Below are 8,548 nucleotides of genomic sequence, written 5' to 3' on the forward strand. Positions count from 1 at the left end.
CACCATGGGGCAGTCCCATAGACAACTGCTCAAGTGGGTGGCCACACACGGCACAGCCCGCCGAATGGCCACTATAGACCAACCAACTCCCCAGTATGGTAGCTCGATGGGTGACGAGCTACTGAAACATGGTGACTTTCCTCGGCTGTCTGCTACCCCACAAGTGCTCCCAAAAGTCTGCCAGGAACTCAGCTGTGAGACCCTCCTCCCAGAGTAACAGGGAACGGCCGGAACAGGCCCTTGCCCTTCCCGAAACGCGTTCCCACCTAAGGCACGCACCCGAAATGGGAACGGAAGTTCCGTTCAAATGCGTAACCAGAACGGGGCCGGAGCCGGAACGACGGGCTTCGGAAAGGCAGAAGAGAGGACTGTCTCGAACAGCAGTTTGAATTTTTTGACCGTTTTTAAAAAAAACAGAGCCGTTCTTTGACAGCATTTTTTAACGTTTTTTTTTTTGGGGGGGGGAGGGATGGCTTTCCTATATAATGGATCACCCCTCCCTCAAGCCTTCAAGCTCTCAAGAATCAACCTCAAGCCTCAAGGCTCTCCGCGCCGTCACTCAAGTCTCAAGCCTCACATGCTCTAGCCTCTCCCTCGAGCCTCTCTCGAGTCTCTCCGCATCCCTTGGGCCTCAAGCCTTCAAGGCTCAATCTTGAAGCTCGGAGATCTCTCCATTCATTCTCCCTCTCTCGCCGGTCTCTCCCCCTCTCTCTTGCCACTTGGGCCTCAAGGATTTAAGCCTCAAGGCTCAAGTTTCAAGCTCCACACCACAACCTCTCTCTCTCTCTCTCTCTCTCTCTCTCTCTCTCTCTCTCTCTCTCTCTCTCTCTCTCTCTCTCTCTCTCTCTCTCTCGCCCGTGCGCGCGCGCACAAGCTCCCTCCCTCTTTCGAGTGACGAGTCTCATGGCCCAAGCTTCTGCATCAAGTGAACGTGTGTCCTTGGGCACAAAGAAAAAGAAGGATGAAGCTTCATGGTGGGACAAAGTGCATTCCCGAGTGTTGGAAAAGGCCGGCGGTGCGCGTGCATGGAAGTGCAAACTATGTGGCTTTGAACGGCAATCCAGCACAACCAAAGTCCATGCTCAACTCCTTAAGCTAGAGGAACAACAAGTAGCAATATGCAAGGAAGTCAATGAGCAATTGTTGAAGGCATTTGAAACCAAGGATGCCGCCACCAAAGCCAACAAATAAGAGAAAGATGCGGCAAGGCCGGAGAGTCCCGCAATCAACCCCAACGACTTGGTTTTTCCCTCTTCTACACCTTTTTCATCGGTTGGTGGTGATAGTAATGCGGAAACGACGAAGACGGCGGCGACATCATTTCGATCGGCATTTTCAATGCCTAATACTACTCCGGTCTCCACTCCCAAATCTCACCATCACCCTACATACCACTGCTTGAAATTTTTCCTGTTTTGCAGGTGAAATCAAGAATAAGATGATGACGAGTTGGGAGCTATGACACCTCTGGAATGAACCCGATCACAATTCAAGACAAGAATCATGAACTTTGAATGAATGATGATGATTCTAGTGCATCAAGATTCCCATATGAATGAGATGACTAGATACTGTTGTGAGCGCATCAAGAGTTCCTACGGGATGAGATGACTACACAGGAATCTAGATGCATCAAGACTTCTGAACGGATGAGATGACTAGATGATTGAAACACTTTGTTCAATATGAACCAAGTGTGTGAATGAAGAACTTGGAAATAGGAATTTCCAAAGATGAATCTGATTTAAGTATGAAACTAATGTTTTATGGAAGATCCTGCTATTTGTGAATAGATAACAGAAACGAGAATCAGATGATTTTGGAGCAATGACAGCTCCCGAATGAACCTGATAATGAATTTTGTATCATGAATGATTCAATGGAACTGTCGTGAGTGCATCCAGAGTTCTTGCGGGATGAGATGGCCACACACCTAGGACTGAATGATTGAACCACTTTGTTCAGCATGAACTCAGTGTAGGATTGATGGATTGGGATCCCCGAAAATGATTACTTGCACACGACAATGCTTGAGTGCAGGTGGAATGATTGACCAAATGATTGCAACATTTCGGTCTAGAGAAATCTATGGACATGATCGCAATATGGGATTAGTTAACCCGACATCAGTGAGATCTGGGATGGATCTAGATGCGATTACTAAATACGTTGCTAGAAATCATTTTCCTAAATCAAAATGAAATCTATGGACGTGATCGCAATATGGGATTAGTCAATCCAACATTAGTGAGGTCCGGTGCGGATCTAGATGCGATTGCTAAATACGTTGCCAGGAATCACGGTCCTAGACTCTATGTGATATGGTCTGAATGTGATGTGATGGACTGTCGTCTTTGTATAAGTACTGGATTTGTGTCGTCAAGTGCATAGGTATTTAGTGTCTACTGAATTGGTTTATGGATTATGTCTGATTTTGTAGGCGTAATCGAGGGTGATTACAATTATTTCAAGAGAAGAGTATGTGACACAATGATGATGTAGCAGTACTGCTTGGACATACACACACACACACACACACACACACACACACACACACAACAACAACAACAAATGATGTGGCAGACAGTACGGCATGTTGACATGGTAGCAAGACATGCCGGAATTCACGCTGACATGTTGACGTGGCGGACAATACGGATTTCCGCAATTCGCGTTGATAGATGATGATGTGGCAGGCTGTATGTACTGTACGGATTTCCTCAAAGTGCGTTGGCTGCTTTTCTGGCAGTTTTTGGAACAAGTACTTTTGGGACTACTTGCTTTTGAGTTACAAGCTTTTGGGGCATCCCTTGTAAGAATAAATAGACCCTTGGGGCCTCACTCTGCAAAGCATCCGGACGCAGGCAGAGTCTGAGAGCAAAGGACCCCCGGGAGTTGTAATTTGCTCGAGCATTAATATAAAAAGAAATACCGAAAGGGGCACCAGATTTTGGGGCCAATACCTCTGGGCACGGGACTATGCCGGTCCGTGTCGACTCTATTTTTAAAGTTGTGAAATATTTTTGGGGATTCTCTCGTGTGTCGTATTGGATTCTCGACTTGGGGTGCCAAAGTCTGTGACAACTGCCACTCCTCTGTCTGTCGGCTAAAGTAAGGATCACTAGCGTGCGATCAGAGAAGGTAGTCCCTGCCAAAATGCAAACTGAACCACCCAAGTCACAAAAATGCTGACTAGCATAGAAGCGATCTATCCTAGATAGATTCACTCCACCTACTCTGTGGTCAACTCTAGAGAGAAAGAGGTTGTCTAAGGGCTGTGCCGCATGTTGCCAAACATCCGAAATCCACAAGGTCATACATAGCCGTTCCCAAACAGCCAACTTAGCCCCGTGTACAGTAGCATGACTGCCTTTAATCCTATCTGAGGGGTCCTCAAGCATGTTGAAATCTCTTCAATGCACCATTGCTCTCCACCAAATGTGACCAAAATTCAACCCGTGCCCTTGCATGGTTGGGCACATAAATGTTTAGAAAACCAACAAGGCAGCCATGTATCTGTATAGTCATCCAATGGGCCCTGCATGACACACTGATGCCTCTGCCCACGATGCATATATACACCTCCGTGAATGCCACCAGGCCCAAAATCAACTGACCAAAAAAGGTTTCATAACTGTCCACTCAATCTGATCCCTGCCACACACTGGGAAAGAGAACCCAACCGCTGTGTCTATGTCCTTTGCCCCTCTAGTTGCTAGAAATAGTACATGGACTCTGAAGCAAGCCACCTCAAGGTCGAGAGAAGAGTCGCCAAGAAAATGATTAAAGTCGTAGTTGAAGAACTCCCAGCGGTGATAGATCGAAACTGGTTAGCCACAAGGGACTGCCGCAAAGGGAGACGCCTGCACCAGTAGACGGCTTGTGGAAAATGCACTGCCAAGAGAGAGCTGCCGCCGCGAAGTGATCAATCCCTTGGGCCGGCGGCGGGGTAAGGGAGGGAATAGGTGATCAAGCGCGCGTGGGGTAGGGGGGGAAGGGGTTGTTGATGGCAAAATTGAGGTGGAGGGGGTATCCGCCGGCTCATCCTGCTGTAAAGGGTCAAAACGGTTCCCTGTGGGAACCCACTACTGCTGGCTAATGTAGGCCGACCACAGGGGCGCCAAACTGACGTGTTGATCCTTGGCAACGACGATGACCACGAACCTGCTCGCAGCCCTCCTCTGCCTAGCACCTGTCTTAGACGAGGTACCCGACTGTGCTCCCTATGTCTCTACCTGCCGAGCATGGCCAACCTCAGTAGGATGGGTATGTGGCGCGGATCGGGGCCTCCTTGATGGACAGGTCTTGGCAAGATGGCCCATCTGTCTGCAAATGAAGCACTGGTTCGGGAGGCTCGAATACTCCACTGAAGGCAGCAGAACCACCTTCAGGAGTGTACGTGTGACTAATAAGAACCCACATAGTGGGTAACCTTACGGCCTTGGCCACAACTGAAGCGGAGGTGCGCGGGGTCTCCAAGACCATTTCAAACATAGAGCCAATCCTCTAGAGTAAGGGAAGATACTCTCACCTCAGTCCTGGAAAGAAAACTGAGATGAGAAGATTTGCCTCCTCCTCAAGCACATCCGGGTCGAAGCCGTGGTGCCACTATCTGAAGTAAGTTCGAACCTCTAGTGGACTCAACGAGATCACTTTAGCTGCCATCTCTGGAGACTAAAACTCTACTTGGTAGTAGCCTCTTCCCAGAATCTACACATAGACGATCTTGCCTACTTCGGTGAGGAGTCGGGCTTGTAGCAGGTCCCGAACCTCACCTCTGCTGGGTCTCATGCCAAAAATCTTGCAAATGACAGAGGTGGCTTGGACCCTTTCCACCTCGGCCATCAAGCTCACTTGGTCTTTTGGCGAAAGACCAAGTGTCACGTGACACATCCAACCCTATGTGTCCGTGGACAAGCTACAACATGACCAGGGTTCAATTCAGTCAAGTCAGTCTAGAGTAGTAAGTGATCTGCCACTTTTGTGAGTCTGTTCGCAGACCGTGCATGACCAGTCACGTAGAGTAGATGCATATCCTCTGGTTGCACACAGCATGATCATCAGCATTCCCATCAGAATCCATCAGGGGAATTTTCCAAATAAGTGACTTTTGTTGGGAACTAGGTAGGGCAATTTTGCTAAGATAATATATAAGCAAACCAGAGCTAGCACTTTCTGGCAGAAGAGGCAGCAGGAGCACCTTGCTCAACAGGCACCTTCTCAGCAGGACTCCCCAGCATGGCCTAGTGTTTTTGCAACACAACATCAAAGCTAGCGTTTTTTGCAAGACAGATCAGCCTTGGCATTTTTGCATTGCAGAGCAGCTTCGGAATTAGCAGACACAGCAGAACCACTTCACGACAGTAGATCAGCCCTAGCGTTAGTAGATTTCCCCTAGCATCAGAAATCAGCCCTAGCGTTTTTGCATCAACAAAGCAACTCAGCGTTTTGCAAATTCATGGCGACAGAACCTCAGTTAGCATCAACGTTTTCAGTTTTCAGCAGTCAGACTCCGCAGTAGAATCCTCGAACCTCGCAGATCTCACCTTTTCGCAGTAGATCCTCGCCACACGGTTAAATCCTGCGAAGTTTGCAAATTCAGCCCAGAAAACGCAGATTTCAGCATGTGCGTTTTCAGCACGTCATCGTTGTATCGTCGTCATCGACATCGTCACCGACATAGAGTCAGAATTCATCAGATAAAGATTTGGAAATTTTAGCCTGTAGCATTTTCAGATTTCAGCCCGTCTCGTCGTCGTCCTCATAGTCGTCGACATCGTAGGCAAGTCCAAGCATTGTAGAGATTTGTGCAATCATAAGTAGACCTCTCTCGCCATTGAGAGTGGGGCCCTTGGAGGAGGGTTTGACAACTTTCCGGTGTCGTATTCTCTTCTCTCTCTATCTCTCAGACTCATGCACCTTCATTCTGAGTGTTCATTCACTTTGTTTGTGTCCATTGCACTTTCTCATTAAAGCACGGAAGGTGAAAACAAGAAACCTTGGTGTGAGCGCTAGGCCGCTAAGGGGTGCGTCTGTGGAAAAGAGCAAAACTCGGGTGAAGAGAAGATCCTTCTCTAACACAAATTGCAAGCGAAAGAAGAACCTCAAGAATCCCAAGACCCGCAAGAACCTCAAGAACCTCAAGACCCCCAAGAACCCGAGAACCCAAGACCAACAAGAACCCAAGTTCCTCGTTAACTTCAGAACCCAAGACCACAAGAACCCACGACTTTAGAATGGTCATTATTTGAAGCGGAATGGATAATTCACATGGAGGTAATAATCATGGGAGTGACGAAGAAGAATTTTCCCCACCAGGAGGTTTTTCCGACCCTCCCCCTTCCCTATCTACGCCATGGATTGCACTAACTCCTATGGAGGAGTTGGAGCAGATGTTTATGGAGAGCAATTTAGAACGCAAAGCAAGAAGTTCGAACGCGAAGCAAGAAAAGCAGAAATTGAGCGTAAATACGAAGACAGAGTGGAAACCATAAAGCTTGAAGCACAATTGGAAACCAAAGAAAGACAAGCAAAATTTGATCATGAGAACAAAGCAAGAAAAGAAATGAACGCCCGACACATGAAAGAGATGTTGCGACTCTTTTCTTAAGTGCAGGCACAGATGCAAGAGATTTGGGAAAAGGAGACTCTCTTAGTCTCTTCTTCTCCAAAGCATGATACAAAAGATTTGCATGATGATAAGCATGATGAATTGCCTAATAATGATAAGCATGATGATTTGAATGACAATGACAAGCATGATGATTTGCATGATGATCAAGATGTGATTTCTCACAAGCATGATGATTTTCATGAAGATGACGTGATTGTTCACAAGGATGATGTGTTAGTCGACACTTTCTCTAGTGAAGCTAACCTCATTGCAGATTCGATCAATCACGAGAAACTGATCTTGGCTTTTGAGTCGAGGTCCACAGAACCCCCACAAGAAGATTCGATCAAACACGAAGAACTGATCTTGGCTTTCGAGCCTAGATCTCAAGAACCCTCACAGGAAGTATTATGTGTTCAAATGATTAGTCAGCACGCATTGTTCGAGTGTTTCATTCGTGATGGTTTCCTGTATTTTAGTCATCGTCCTTAATGTGATCCCTTTTCATAGGCATGCCATATTGCACGATAAACACGATTCACTCATGAATGAGCACGGATGTACACGGATTACTCATGAAAAGATGAAAAGTATGCATTCAAGGAAGTCACATTCCATGTCTCTCCCTTGGCATGACACTGTCGTAGAAAGAGCACAAGAAAGATTGAGCATCAAGCATGGGCACTTCCATTGTGAATTGCCACAGTTGATTGATTTAGATTAGCACGACAAGATTCGATCTCATTGTTTGCATGTGTTTGATGAATGGTTTGGCACTCCGTCTCTATGTTCATCTCCGTTGCATGCATAGTTTTTTCGAAAGAATATAATTTTTCTAGTCACTTTACGTGGAATGGATATGTTCATGTTTTTGTGTTGGAAGAGGTTTCAGGAATTATCATCCTCGGAGATTCTTGAAGGTAGACGCATGATTCTAGACAAAGTGGAAGCATTGAAGATGACTTTAGGTCGCTTTCGGTGCGTCCCAAAGAAGAAGACTTTGCAAACCTTTATGAAGTTCAAGTATCGCATGACCCACACATCAGAGTGGGCCGGCGAAGAGTCCTTTCGAGGATTCCGAATGTTGTTGGGGCAATCTCCCTCGACGCCATACAGTTCGGTACCAATACCTCACTTTGAAAAGGAGGGGATGTCACGTGACACATCCAACCCTATGTGTCCGTGGACAAGCTACAGTATCACCAGGGTTCAGTTCAGTCAAGTCAGTCTAGAGTAGGAAGTGATCTGGCACTTTTGTGAGTCTGCTCGCAGACCGTGCATGACCACTCGTGTAGAGTAGATGCATATCCTCCGGTTGCACACAGCATGATCATCAGCATTCCCATCAACATTCCCATCAAAATCCATGAGAATCCATCAGGGGAATTTTCTAGTGCATTAAACCTATTTTCCCTATTTTTCACATTTTTCACTTATTTATTAAGTGACTTTTGTTGGGAACTAGGTAGGGCAATTTTGCTAAGATAATATATAAGCAAAGCAAGCTAGCACTTTCTAGCAGAAGAGGCAGCAGGATCACCTTGCTCAACAGGAACCTTCTCAACAGGACCCCCCAGCATGGCCTAGCGTTTTTGCAACGCAACATCAAAGCTAGCATTTTTTGCAAGACAAATCAGCCTTGGCATTTTTGCATTGCAGAGCAGCGTCGGCATTAGCAGACACAGCAGAACCACTTCACGACAGCAGATCAGTCCTAGCGTTAGTAGATTTCCCCTAGCAGCAGATTTCAGCATCTGCATTTTCAGCGCATCGTCGTCACATCGTCGTCATCGACATCGTCACCGACATAGAGCCAGAATTCAGTAGATAAAGATTTGCAGATTTCAGGCTTTAGCATTTTTAGATTTCAGCCCGTCTAGCCGTCGTCCTCATAGTCGTCTACATCATTGGCAAGTCCAAGCATTGTAGAGATTT

Source organism: Adiantum capillus-veneris, chromosome 26 (genome assembly GCF_014529385.1).
Source record: "Adiantum capillus-veneris isolate H3 chromosome 26, ASM1452938v2, whole genome shotgun sequence".
NCBI lineage: Eukaryota > Viridiplantae > Streptophyta > Polypodiopsida > Polypodiales > Pteridaceae > Adiantum > Adiantum capillus-veneris.